At 41.3% G+C, this 15,166-nt stretch overlaps 1 pseudogene; it reads right to left on the bottom strand.

Annotated features, from left to right (window-relative positions):
• Window positions 1-9,857: 9,857 nt before the first annotated feature.
• LOC114102701 (adiponectin receptor protein 1 pseudogene) lies at window positions 9,858-11,222 on the bottom strand (annotated as a pseudogene).
• Between the last annotated feature and the right edge of the window lie 3,944 nt (window positions 11,223-15,166).

Here is a 15,166-nt window from a genome sequence, read left to right as displayed (position 1 = left end):
GAAGGGCCTCCACTAGCCAGCCTGGCTAGAGATTCTGGGGTACTGGGACCTTCTCTGTGGATGCCTCCTCCACTCCTCTTGTTCCCCCTTGAGATAGAGATTTTTTAGCACATGTGCCTTCTCTCAATCTCACCAAGCCAGTGTGGATTCTTAGATTCTTCTGTTTATTTTCCCCGGGGCCAATGACCTGAAAATTCATTCTGGTGTGCCTTCTTCTGATCCAGTAGGGCTGTGTGTGCAGAGTCAGGGGACACACGTGGGCTAGTCGGACAGTCCTTGGGTCAGGCAACCAGGGGGCCCATGATCAGGAACCCCGGAGGAGTCCGCATGCTGACAGTGGGATCCGCCTCTGGTGGTTGTGATTGGTCTGCCAGCTGCCACACAAAGCCTCTGCCTTCTCCCTGCTCTGGGTTTTGGGTGGCTTTGGGAAAGAGAAGTGGGCCTCCCGGGTGGCATGCAGGAAGGATGGGGAAGACAGGCACTCATTGGCTGGCAGGGCCTCTTGATACTACGCCCTGCTCCCTGGATAAAGGGAAGCCATTCCTTTGACCCCCTTCAATGTATCTGGTTTTCATGGTTTTCTGCACTGAGTGGCTGGAACCTTTCAACTGGGCTCCCATAAAGGCAGTTTTCTCACGTGGGCTTGTTAAAACCCACGTTTCTGTGGGAACTCTGCAAGGGTTCTGACCTCCCCTCTGCCATCTTGCTGGTGTCCACATGATACCCTCCCAGAAGGGCGTTGCTTTCCTACCTTCTCTTTATCTTATTGCTTATCTCTTCAGTTTCTTCCTCTAAATATCAGTTACCCACCCACTACTACTCTTTGTTAGGCCATGAGCCTTCTTTCCTTTGCAACATGTGACGTTGATTTGGTTTCCCTTGCTGTTTATTGGTACATTGTTACTTCTGCCATTGTAGGGAAGTCTTAGAAACTCATCTGTCTTGTTTCCTCCTCTTGTATCCCAGCACAAACTGAAACTGGGGTAGATACTCCGAATAATTATCGAATAAGTAAATTTTTGAAAGAGGTCTACAGTTTTCTTCAAAGCTACAAATTTTAATTAATCTATTATTTTGCTGAAATAAAATAGAATATCTCAAGTATTAGCATTAGTAATAAAAATGATTTGTTCTCCCGCTTTATGTTTTGATTACATATGGGGTATATCCAATTATATTTTATGGCATGTTTAAAGCATTCTGTAATATTGTAGATCAAATAAGCTTTATGAGCCTTCCAGGAAGCCTAAACTATATTCATTACATTGTTTCTATATGAAAATATGATGCATGGTCCAAATAGCAAAAAGTTTCTCTTCCCAACAAGTTTTAGAGCAAGAATGATTTTCACACTGATGTTGGTCTGTGTGTGAGTTCTGAGCAATGATTAGATCTGTGGGTCAGAAGCTGGGTTTGCAGTCAGCGCATCCTAAGATTCACGCAACAACTTCGTCAAGTCCTGTCTTCAGAAGTAGGAAAGATCTAAATGGCAAATAGGCAAACGCAGTCCTTTACATGGAATGAAGAAGGCATACGGCACGGAACTCCAGACTCCGTTAGGTATTTCCTTCTGCTGTGGCCACTGGATTTTTGTGCGATACCCCCAAGGTATCTGGCTGATCAGAGCCATAGTCCTGACTGGCTGTCTTTGCTGCTATCTAAAAACACCACTTGTAAAAAATAATATTTATTGGTGCATGTTTTCCTGTCATTTAGGAAATAATTCAGAATGGGTTGAGTCCCACTCAGTTTTGTCACTCTCATCTGAGACAATGTAGAGAAGCTATTCTTTTCAGCTTCAATTTTTTTTTGTCTTATATTCCTGCTTTTCTGTGATATTTACATAACTACTTGTAAAATTAATTGAGACTGTAGACTCTATGTAGCTCAACTATTTTATATTTTATGTAAGTAAGAGATTATTTTTTTAAAATGAATAGGACCTTAACATGTATTTTCTGGCAAGGAATTCAAATACAATTTATTGCAGATAATATCCAAATTTCTGTATGAATATTCACAAGGTCAAAGGGCTAACCGAACAGAAAATTATATAAATTTAGTGGCTCTCAGGGTAAAATTAAGAACACCTCCACATCCATGTATCAGCAGAACCCTTATTTACACATGTTATTCTTAACTGGATTTTTAGTTCCTATAAAGTGGAGCAAAACAGTTTGATCTTTAAAAGTATTGGAAAATAGAGAAAATCAGATAGAATGTGTTATAATATTTGAGTATCACACATTAATATTATGTGTGTGTATGAATATTCCTCATATGATTAAAAACACATTTTTTCTTCCTGCAAGCCCAACCTTGGGCATAAAACTTCTCATAACAGACTGTAGTGGTCAATGTGTCCCTGGAAGAAGGTGTTTTGTATCTCAGAGGTAGTATAAGCACCATTAGATGTGGTGTTGCTATGGTAACTGCACTCTCTCTGTTAATTGAACAGCATTGTAAGTAGTCTTATAAAACCCACCAACCCATAACTTGCTGGTGCCTCAAGGCAGCTTTAACTTAAGCACCTTCTCTTTGTCTTTATTTTTTGAATCTAAGGGATTCAGGTGTTTGACGATACCTGTTTTATGAGTCTAATGTGCTTTGGAACTAAAATCCTTGGTTTGTTGACCACAGATACTTTCTGAACAGAAGCTCAAGACAGCTGTAAAAAATCAAAGCAAGAATACAAAATCTTCCATTGCAAGAAGAATAAAAGCCAACTTCTCTATAAGGCCGTGTCTATAAAACTCACGCTGAATATGATCCCAATATCTGATCATCTGACTCCATCTGAACTTGCTTGCACAGTGAAAAGGAACACTAAAAACACAAACTCCACACAGTGTTGTGCAAAAATGAGCCGTGGGCAGCAGGAACACGTATTTCAGTTTAGGTAGAAATTCTCCTGGGATCTGAGAGTCCGATTTTCCTTTCTGACTCAAGCACACACATTGTAAAATACCGATGCCCTTGTAGAGAGATACTGCATGGGGCCAATAAAACCTACTGTAACTCCATCTCTACCTGCTTTGCTCCCTGAAGACAATGACCACTCTGGATATTTTGTTAGTTATTTATGCTTTAATCTGTGACTAAACCTCTTTAAATTAAACTGAACATGAAAGAATCACCAATGTTCCATAAGAAGAGAGCGCAGTTATGACTTGTCCTGTTTAGGGGCTAAGGCACTGTGATATTGATAAAGATATCATTCCAATAATATTAATCTAATTTGAATAAATAATACATTCTATTCCTACTGAGGAGTGTTACTCCAAATGTAAGGACAGGTACATATAATAGTATATAAGTTTATGTTGGATATAGACCCTTGACAGGATCAAAGAAATCCAAGGCTCATAGTTTAGAATTTACCTTGTCCAACTTCCCAGACAGGTAGACATCTTCTTTACAACACTACCTACAATTAATCTGATAATATGTTTCAATGTAATCTCTCAGTGCTTCTCAATTTTGACATAACTCATATAAATGATGATTGCCTCTTCAAATTTGCTAGCAGCCCCTTACAAGGTGAATCATCTAGTTTATAGTTTGGCAATGAAAGAATGCATATCTGAGAGAGAGAATTATTATGGCTTACTCTTTCCAGAGCCTTCCTCTACCTAAGCTGTAGAAAGCACAGAGGAAATAAAAGTGTGAGAATAAAATGTGTCCATAGTATGTTTAGAAGAACTCTTTCCCATCAAACCCAGGGTGTGAAGAACGGCAGGTGAGAGATGGTGACTTTTCTCCATGGGCATCTCTTGCTCCTACTGTCTTGCTGATTATGCAAATAATTTAAGCCCCTGGACAAACACTCTTTACCTGGCCATTTTTCCGTGTTGTGTTTGCAGTGAGCAACCTTGAGGGAAGAGGTAATGGGTCTCTCTGGGACAAAGTGTCGGCTTGCTTACTGCTTGCTGTAAAACAACAGGATTCCAATCATGATGTCCCTTGTCTGTAAGGTAAAGTTACTGCATGTGTAGCTTCAGTCTGGGTGTTCTGCATTGCCCTTGTGGGACACAGGGCCAAGGGGAAACTGATTCCAGTGTGCTGAGCCTTGGGCTCCTTGCTTTGTTGGGTAATGAAGTTCTTTGTCTCTGATTCAGGGGTCTTATATCTTCTGCCAGTATCCATGCAGCAGTTAGCAGCCTCAATTCCTGGCTTGTAGGTAGGATAAAATCCCAGACCAGTGAGGGGAGAACTGCATTAATTCACTCAGCATCCTTTTGAGATTGATATTAATAGAACACCAAAACTGCAAGCTAATTCCTGCCAGAAAAGAGAACTATGATTTAATTATTCTAAATCAGAAGTCATTACTGTAGGCAGATGTTCCATAAATGAGTAAAACCTTTTTTTTTACTTTTTTTTTAAACCACATACAAAAGGTTAGCATTGTTCAGGGTATATATTCTTAGTTATTTAATAACACGATGATTGTTATTTCTCAAACTTTTATTTTTTAATGACTCTCCTAAGGAGCATTGTTAGACTTTCTCTTCCCCCAATAACCACTTTTCTGCTCCAGGGAAACTTGAATATCATACAAATAGTAGATATATTTATGTACTTAAGCCCCTTGGAAGGCCACAAACCAGTGTAAATCTAAGATTGGTTTTGTTTTCTTCTTGCCTCTTACAAAGCAATTGTCGCTGCTTGTGGGTGATATTGCCTATATTGAGAACTCATGCTCTGAGCACCCATGAAATCTATACCTGGATTGAGCTGAAAACTTCCTGCCTATACTCCACAGGATTTGCTCTTAGTGACTTTTTAAAAAACTGACTCATGCTTTGGAATAGTGCTTATATTTAGTGATGCTGTAAGAAATAGCACCACAAAACTATGTGAGGCACTTAAGACTTGGTCCTCGAGGCAACATAACACAGTGATCACAAGTTGCATCTCAATACCTGAATTTCATCTTGACATTACCACTTCTTGGCTATGTCACCTTGGGTATGCTGTGGAGCATTTCTAAGTCCCAGTTTTCCCATGTGTGAAATGAGGATAATAATAGTACTCACACCTTAGGGTGACAAGAGTTAAGGACAACCTGCATCGAATGTGCCTGAAAGGGAGTGAATGTTCAGCAACATTAGCTCTAAGTACATACGATTATGTGGAGTCCCCTCCACAAAAACTCTAAATGGAATATGTTCACTATTTTGTTGATTTTTGTCCCAGAGAAACCAGGCAGAGATGTGGAGGAGAGTGATTGAGTGGATTTCCTTTCTTCTGTCTCTGAAACTCTTAAGTCCAGTTTGTGATCTGCATGAGCAAGGACATACGTAGTTATTCGTGATGTGTATTTTACATCTGGTGTCAAATCGTGCTCTCACTGGGTGTTCGGGTCTTATAGATCTGGGTTTGAGCCCTTGGATCTATCACTCATTAGCTGGTTGGTCTTGTTAAGGTTTTTCAGACTCCTTAACATTCCTTAACACCACCTACGGGGTTAATAGGGGTACCTAACAGGATTGCTTTAAGACAAGTACCTAGTGCCTAACAAGTAAGAGGATTTCAATAAATGTCACTTTATTTAGGTTATCTTGTCATATTTTTATCTGCATAAATCTTCGAAGGAGGTGAATCAATAGAAATGTTCCTGGGACGTTGCCTTGACAACAACGTCTACTCTGTCAGGGTTTAGGGTCTGGGGTGTCTTCTCCGTTGCTCCAGCTTCCCTGATCAGATCTGAAAGGAGTATGGACATCCACCTCGCTCCAGCCTGGTCATCTCTGTGGGCCCTCATCTTCAGGTCCCCCACTGTGACACTGACCTGTGGTCTGGGGAGGAGTCAGAATGAGAATTTCCCCACCTTGGTCAGCGCTTCCAAGGGTTGAGCCCTGGAACTAAATTTAGATACACAGACACTTGCCCCGAAGGTCAGTGAAGGACTTTGTGATTCTATTCAAAGCCACCGGGGTGCCCTGGAGTCTCTCCTACCTGCTAACGGAGACAGTTGTCTTTTTTCTTTTTTTTTTTTTCTGACTGTCACCCAAGCATTTGTATTAATACCTGCAACAATTTAGCCCGGATTAAATTCTACCTTCTTGGCTTCACATCTGTGGTCTTGAGAAAGCTACTTCATCTCCCAGCCTTCTCTTCCATAAAATGGGGGTGATATTCAGAGATGTGGCAAGGAAGTAAGTGAGCTTGTCTACAAACATGGAAAGGCTGATGCCTCGCTTATCACCGACACTTTGTCAATGGGAATGTGACGCGTTTCCAATTTCTTTTTTCAGGGGTTTCAGAGTGACCCTTGGGTTAATAATAGAAAAGGTAAAGGGTTCATTACCGTCCATTTCTTTATGGCCTTATTTAGCCTGGTCAAAAGAGACCTCAGTAACAAGGCAGAGTCCTCCACCCATAAGGGTTCCTTGCATGTTTCCTTTCAAAAGAGTTACATGGTTAGCATTGTTCAAGGAATGTATTCTCAGTCATGGGTGAAATTAATGAGGCAGGTAAGAGAGAAAGAGGGAAAAGTAAGAGGAAGCAGGAATTGGATATCCCAGGTAATGTACTGAACACAGTGCCTCTTATTACCCCAGACAGTCACATGTGTGACTGGGACTCAGCAGTGGCCACTGCCCAGCCTCTAGAGAGACATCACACTGCCTATGTCACTCTAGCCCATTTAGATCTGAAGGGTCCCCTAAAGGTTCACGTGTTGAAAGCTTGGTCCCCGGGGCAGCCATGATGATTGGATCATCAGGGCTGTGACCTGGATTCATCTACTGGTGGATCAATAATTTGATGGCCTTGAGAGGAGGAGTTGGAGACTTTAGAAAGTGAGGTCACAGGGCTCATGCCCTGGAAGGAAATTTTGTGACAAGAGTCCCTGTCTCCCTATCTGCCTCACGGATACCAGGCCGTACCAGGCCATCAGTGTCCTTCCTCTGCCACACCTTTCTACCACGGTGTCCCTGCGTTGCAGCCAACCAGGAACGGGAACCTCAGAAACTGCGAGCCAGAGTAAATCTTTCTTCCTTTCCCCTTTCTCAGGCATTCGTCATAGCAATGAAAAGCTGGCTAACCACTTGAGAATAGAATGGAATTCAAAATTCAAAGTAGTTTCTATTGAACACGTGTCACTTTGGCACCATGCTAATGTCCAAAGATTCTAAGTCAAATCTTCTGAAGTCAAGGATTGCCTGGGTATGTCAGCCTGTCCTCCAAATCTCTTTTCACTTCCAAAGCATTTTTTTTTTGCAGATTTTCTTACAACAATGAGCACTTCCTACTATCTGCTCCAGGTATTTATGTGTGTTTCTCACTTCCCCCATTCTGTGAGCTCTTAAAAATCATGGTATATAATCAACACAAATACTGATCTTGAACCTAGCACATCCTTGGTGAAAGAAGGTCCAAGTGGCAGATTATCTACTACCTAAGGACAACAAGGTGACAAAGTTTTCCCATTATTTTTGAGGTTAGTTTGTCTTATGTCATATGCCTTATTACTATGTTTTGGTGACAGTCATAGAATTCATGCATATTATTGTTTTCATTTGTAACATTTAGGGAGATGGAAAAGTTTGTTTACAAATGATGTGCATCTTTTTAAAAAAATATTTGCTAGTGGTTTTAATTTTTTTCCACAATTATTTATTGGGACATTATCTTTGTATATAATGATGAGATTTGTTGTTATGCATTCATGTGTGACACAATCTAACAATATGACTTGCTCAGTATCCCTCCCCAGCACTCTCCCCTTCCATCCCCACCTCCTCCCACCTGGTCCCTTTCCCTTACTGATCTCCATTTGCTTTTTATTAGATTCCTGGCCCCAACCTTTTCCTGTTTGCTCTCTAGCTTCCATATATGAGAAAAAACATCCAGCTCTTGACCTTCTGAGTTTGGCTTATTTCACTTAACCTGATGGTCTCCAGTTCCATCTCTGTTCATTTCCCTGCAAATGACATAATTTCATTTTTCTTTATGGCTGAAAAAAAACTCCATTGTGTATGTGTACCACATTTGCTAACTTTTTAAAAACCTGTTCATCTGTTGATGTTCGCATAGGCAGTTTTATAGTTTGCTCTTGTACATTGTGCTGCTATAATCACTGGTGTGCATGTACCACTATAGTATAGGGACTTTGATTCTTCAGGATAAATACCAAGGAGTGGCATACCTGGGTCATATGGTGGTCCCATGCCTGGCTTTTTGAGAACCTCCATATTGGTTTCCATAGGGGTTATACTAATATAAAATCCCACCAATAGTGTAAAGTGTTCCTTTTTCTCCACATCCTCTCCAGAATTTATTATTATTTGTATCTTTGGTAACTGCCATTCTGACCAGAGTGAGCTAGAATCTTAGTGGACTTTGGATTTGCATTTCCTTAATTGCTAATGACATTGAACACGTTTTTCACATTTTTGTTGTCCATTTGTATTTCTTATTTTGAGAAGTGTCTTTTAATTCACTTGCCCATTTATTAATTGGGTTATCAAAATTTGGGGTGTTGAATTGTTTGAGTACATATTATAGATATTAATTCTCTGTCAGAAGAGTAGCTGGCAAAGATTTTCTCCCATTCTGTCGGTTTTCTCTTCACATTCCTGATGTTTCTTTTCTGGTGCAGAAGATTTGAACTTTGATGCCATCCTACTTATTAAATCTTGGCATTATTTCTTGATCCTTAGGGGGTCCCATTGAGAAAGTCATCGCATGTGTCTATATACTGGAGTGTTGACCCCATGTTTTCTTTGTGGAGTCGCATAGTTTCTGGCCTAACTCTTCCATCTTTGATCCAGTTTGAGTTGACCTTTGTGCAGGGTTTGAGATAAAGGACTGGTTTCATTCTTCTACATGTGGATAACCAATTTCCCCAGCACCATTTGTTTAAAAGGCTGTCTTTTCTCCAGTGTGTTTTGGGCACCTTTGTCAAGGATCAGATGATGTAGATGTCTGGATATGTCTCTGTGTCTTCTATTCTGCACCATTGGTCTATGCATATGTCCTTATGCCAGTATCATCCAGTTTTTGTTACCATATCTCTCGAGTATAATATCAAGCCAGGTATTGTGATGCCTTTAACATTGCTTTTTTGACTTAGAATTACTTTGGCTATTCTTGGACCTTTATTCTTCCAAGTGAATTTTTGGACTGTTTTTTCTAGAAAAAAAGAAGTGAAGAATGTCATTAGAATTTTGATGGGGATTACATTGAATCTGCATATTGCTTTTGGCATTATGGCATTTTAACAATATCAATCCTGCCTGTTCATCAACATGGGTGATCTTTCCATCTCCTGAGATCTTCTCCAATTTTTTTGTTCAATGTTCTATAGTTTTCATTGTAGAGGTCTTTCATCTCCTTGGTTAGGTTTATTTCTATTTTTTTCTTTTTGAGACTGGGGTAAATTTATTTTTCTGATTTATTTCTCAGCAGACTAATTGTTGGTATATAGGAAAGCTATTGATTTTTGTATGTAGATTTCATCCCCTCCTACTTTGATGAATTTGTTTACTAACTCTGGCAGTCTTCCGCTGGAGTTTTTTGGATCTTCTAAGTATAGGATCATATCATCTGCAAACAGTGATAATTTGACTTCTTCCTATTTTTATTCCTTTTTATTTCCTTATCTTGCCTAATTGCTCTGGCAAGAATTCCTAGCACTATATTCATTAAGAATGATGAGAGTAAATATCCTTGTCTTGTTTCAGATTTTAAAGAAAATTCTTTTGAATTTTTCCCCAATTACTATGAGGTTGGTTAAGCCAGGTTACAAAGTAAGGACAGGGGGTAAGAGAGGGACATTGTCTTTCAGGAAAAAAGAAGAAAACAATTTCTGAAGAGTCCCAGTCCATAATTTTTTCCCAAAATGGTTGAAGGAGGGAGTAAGATCTCAAAATGAGCTTCAAAGTACTGTCTCTGTGAGGGAATGGTACTTGTCTTGCCGAGGAGGGTGACTGCCGAGGAAGGGGATGACCATGTTGACCACCCCCACCCTCCCCAGCTAGGGGAAAGGGAACGGAAAGTTTATTGCCCAGTGGCTGTGAGAGTGAGCTGAAGCTTAACTGGTACTGAATTCACTAAGAGGTTTCTTCCAGAAACAGACAACTCAGACTCTTCCTCTCACTTCAGCAAAGAAGTCATTTTTAAAAGCACTTGGGAAGTTCCTCCTCCACCTCAAGGTGGGAAGGCTCAGAGAAGGGAGTCATCAGTCCAGCCACCTTCCAGGCCATAACGGAATTCCTGAAGGTCGGAGACCCCATAGAAGTGGACAAAGGCTGCGGCCACCACCGGGACGTGGAAAATCTGATGGGACTGGAACCATATGTCAAACTTTCCCGGAAAGAAGCGCTCAGGAATCCGAGCAGCATAAAGGCCAGCTCCGGTGAGGTACATCACAGCCATGAGGAAGAACCAGCCCATCTGGCCCACTGTGGTGGCCTTGACGAAGCCCTCAGCGATAGTAAAGGGCATGGTGGGCACAACACCACTCAAGCCAAGTCCCAGGAACACTCCTGCTCTTGTTGGCCGGTGCTTAGGAGTGGCAAACCGGTCCCACTGTGCCACAGCGATGGCAGAGATGCCCAGGACACAGACGATGGAGAGGTAGATGAGCTGAGGCTGTGGGGAGCAGTAGAAGGAGTAGTAGAGCTAGGGGACAAAGCCCCCCATAATCAGTAGAGCAATCCCTGAATAGTCCAGTTTGGAAAAAGTCCTGGAGACTTTCTCTGAATGACAATAGACGGTGTGGAAGAGCCAGGAGAAGCTGAGGCAGAGCACTGCACCCAAAAAGCACATGCCCAAAACCACTTTCTCCTGAAGAGGGGCCATGAAGGACACATCTGGTCTAAGCATGGTCGAGATTCCCAAAAAGAGAAATAGTACGAAACCCAGCAGATGGGTCCAGATGTTGCCAGTTTCTGTGTGGAGGCGGAAGAGGCTCTTGAAGCAAGCACGAAAGGAGGGCATGGGTGGTCTGTGGCCATGTAGCAGATGGTCATGGTCCTTCAGCCAGTCGGGAAGTCCATCATATGGGATGACCCTGCAACGCCCCTCCCAGACCTTATATACGAACTCCTCCATCTTCTCCATGGCATGGTGGGCCTGCAGGGGAAGTGTCGGTACCCGTACCTCCTCCTCTTCTTCCTGGGGCACTGGGCATGTTTGTTCTTCTTCAGCCTTGTTTGGGTTGGCAGGAGCCCCCTGCCCTGTGCCACCACAGATCCTTTGTGGGAAGACATCTGGCTGGCACCTCAGTACCCTGCAGCTTCAGCTCGGGAAAAGGCTCTACCTCGCCCCCTCCCATCCCCGGCATTCCTCCCAAAGCGTCTTTATTGAGTTTATGTCTGGATGACCTAGCCAATGGTGAGAGAGGTGTGCTGTCGAAATCACCCAGTATCATTGTACTGTGTCTAAGGCTTCAATTTAAATAGTGAGTCCTTTATGTAATTACTTGTGTCGACACTTGGGTATAAATATTGTTATACTTTCTTACTGTATTATTCCCTTTACGAGTATAAAGTGGCATTCTTTGACTCTTCTGATTAATTTCGGTTTGAGGTCTTCTTGGCGGATTTGAATGTAGCTACTTTTGCGTGTTTGGGGGCTTCCTTTGCATGGTATATAAATTTCCATCCTTTCACTTTTAGTCAATGGTTCTTTTTACCTGTAAGGTGAGTCTCTTACAAACAACAAATAGTTGGGTCTTGTTTTAAAATCCATCCTAACAGCCTATGTCTTTTAATTGGAGAGTAGAGATCATTTATATTTAATGTTATTATAGAGAGATATTAATTAACTTCTGCCAATTTGACTTATTTCCATTGTTTAATTTGATTGGATTTCTACTTGCTTAGCTATTCTTTAAACAAGACACATGTTCATTTGTAAGTTCTGGACTTTTTTTTTTTTTTGTACTTCTTCTGTGTGGAGTAGTTTTGTTTGTTTGTTTGTTTTGTTTTGTTTTTTAAGTAAGCTCACAGAATAGGGAAAAATAAACAATAGCAAAAAATGATGCAAACAATATACAGTATTAAAGTAAATACTTCCTTCTGTGACATCTTCAACCTTAATTATTACCCCAAACAAACAAAGACCCAAAACCAAAACAAATCAACAATATCAACAACAAAATGGTGGGGTCAGCAATTGCCAAGAGCAAAAACAATAAGTAACCATAAACCAGATCAAAACCTTAACTCTCAGAAAACAAGGCAAGAAAAAATAACTACATTAAAAATGAAAAAAAATAAATATGTGTATGTGTTCATAAACCAATCAGCAGAGCAAGCACACACACACACACATACACACATACACACACACATACACACACGAAAGAAGATTCTTAATGAAAAATGAAATGATTTGCTCCACTGAGGAGGTCACATAGTTGAGGAGAATGGATGGTCACTCCCTGTGCCCAGTGTCTTTCTTTCCATTTCTTGAGCCTTGTACTGAGAGAGAGTGAGCACGGGCTAGAGGTTGTAAACCCCCTTCCTCTTTCTGTGTTGCTCACCGAGTGCCCCCGTTGGAGGGGCTTAAGCATGAGGTAGGATGGGTGGGGACTCCTGTCAGCTGGAGTTCCCTCTGCACAGACCAGACCCACGCACACCCAGGGTGGGCTGCTGCAGGGTTCTATGGGGGACTTCTGGTGGCTGAGGCTTAGGTCTACTCAGGCCTTTGTTGGGTAGTGTCTGAGCTGGAAAGATTAGATCAACACACCCCTAGGGCTCAGCAGTTGCCAGTCTCTCCTGGGAGTCTGGATCTCAAAAGCCTTTCAAGAATGTTACTTGTCAAGGATTTTGGGGAAAAGGTTCACTCATACATTGCTGGTGGGACTGTAAATTGGTGCAACCATTATGGAAAGCAGTATAGAGATTACTCAGAAAACTTGGAAGGGAACCACCATTTGACCCACCTATCCCACTCCTCAGTTTATACCCAAAGGACTTAAAATCAGCACTCTACAGTGATTGAGCCACATTAATGTTTATAGCAGCTCAATTCACAATAGCCAAACTATAGAACCAATCTACATGCCCTTCAACACTTGGAATGGATAAAGAAAACATGATAGAATATTACTCAGCCTTAAAGAAGAATGCAACTATGGCATTTTCAGGTAAACAGGTGGAGCTGGAGAATATCATGCTAAGCGAAATGAGTCAATCCCAAAAAACCAAAGTCTAAACATTTCCTCTGATATGCAGATGCTAATTCACAATAAGGTAGGGGGTGGCAGCTAGGGAAGAATGAAATAGTTTGGATTAGGTAGAGGGGAGTGAAAGGAGGGGAGGGGCATGGGGGCAAGAAGAATAGTAGAATAAATCGGACATTATCACCCTATGTACATATGTGACTACTCGACCCATGTGATTCCACATCACGTACAACCAGAGGAATGGGAAGTTATATTTACGTATGGTGTGTCAGAGTGCATTCTACTGTCATGTATAACTAATTGGAACAAATTAAAAAAAAGAATTCCATCATGGGACGGGGGCCCACCCTCCAATACAGTGCCCATGCCCAGTGCCCTTCCCGGGATTAGACCTTGAGTGTGCTCACAGCCACCCGTTCATAGTCCCCCACTTCAGCTGGTCACAAGAGCCAACAGACTCAGAGGACAAGTGGGTGGAGGTTCCCTTCTCTCTTTCAACTTGAATCCTGCTGGCACAATCTTCCTTGTGCCTGTTTCACCCGTGTTCTGCTAGGTACCCCCTACGCCACACAGTTGGCACTAGGCAGTGTTTGCTGTGACCTCCAGGCTCTGGAGCAGCCACTTCAGCATAGGGGCCTCAAGATGCTCTGCCTCAGCTCCTCTCCACAACCCCTTGAGAAACACAAGGCAATTTCAAGCCCAAGTTCCCAATGCAGCCTCTGAATCAGCTGAGTCTGAGCTGCTTTTCTGATCTCAGGTTTTTCCATAGCCAATCTGCCCACTAGGTTTCTGTGTTCTCTGACACTGCTGCTGCTGTAACCAGCTTGGTGCCCAAGTAGTCTTTCTTCTTTGTTCAATGCACCCAATTCCCGAGTCTCTAAGACACTTTGACTATCTAATATTGAATGTTAGTGAAATCCTTCTTTCACCCACCTCGCTGAGAAGCAGTGCTTGAATCCTGAGCCATGGAGCAACTAGCAATGCGGTCTTCCTCCACTCTGCCATCTTGAATCTCCTTGAGTAATCTGTTACTAGTTTATTCTGCTGTGCATCTTTCTATGTATATGTTTTAAGAGAGCAGAGGTTGATTTTTCATTAATAAGAACTGCCAAAATGTTTGACTATTTTTAATTGCAAGGATTTATATAGGCTGCATAGTTCAAGATAATTTCTAAGATACTATCACTTAAATTCTTGCAAAAGTTATAACATTCTCCCACAAAGACAAATGAGACTTTCCATGTGCATTGTCTATAACCCTAAAATCAGAATGAAAATGTCTTTAAGTGATGAAATAGAGGCAGAATTCATACTGTAGTCAAAGAAAGCAGTTTTCTGTGATTTTAGTGTATTCAAACAAATTCTGCCCAACCTGCACATTCAAGTTGAGATTTCCAGGAAATAAAGATGTGGGGTCTGCTTAAGTTCCACGGAATTTATTTTTTCCCTCTTCTCCAAGTCTTTTTTAATTATTATTATGGATGAAATTGATTTAGAATATTATAAAAAAGAATTGGTATTTCATCCTTGAATAGTGCAGAACATAATATATGCAGGAAAGTTTTTCCAAAGCATGTCTGAATATCTACCTTTGAATTTTACTGGAAAACATGTCATTTCATTCAGAACTCTGAATTAAGATGCACTATTTTTTTTTTTGCCAAAGGCTATTTTAAATTAGGCTAATAAATTGCTACTCTCTGCCTTGCGTGATAATGCATTACATTATCTACTGATGTACATGTATTGTTTGACTCTAATGGTGTGGAAATTAAACGTTAGACATGGGCCAGATGTTCCTATAGATGAATATGAAGTATGACTCTGGCAGAGTTCTGTCTCACTGGGATTGGGAGGAGGGATGCAATCACCAACAGGAGCAGCCACCAGAACATTCCTCTGATATTGATCTCTAGGAAGAACTAACACTGTACAAGCCTCCATCTGAGTTCCTGTCTTTGAGGAGTGTTCTAAATGTCAGTGGTATTTGCACCTGCTCATAAGGAAAGAAATCTTATTTCC

The sequence above is a fragment of the Marmota flaviventris genome, chromosome 6, assembly GCF_047511675.1.
Source record: "Marmota flaviventris isolate mMarFla1 chromosome 6, mMarFla1.hap1, whole genome shotgun sequence".
Taxonomy (NCBI): domain Eukaryota; kingdom Metazoa; phylum Chordata; class Mammalia; order Rodentia; family Sciuridae; genus Marmota; species Marmota flaviventris.
This window is presented reverse-complemented; position numbering and strand designations above follow the sequence as displayed.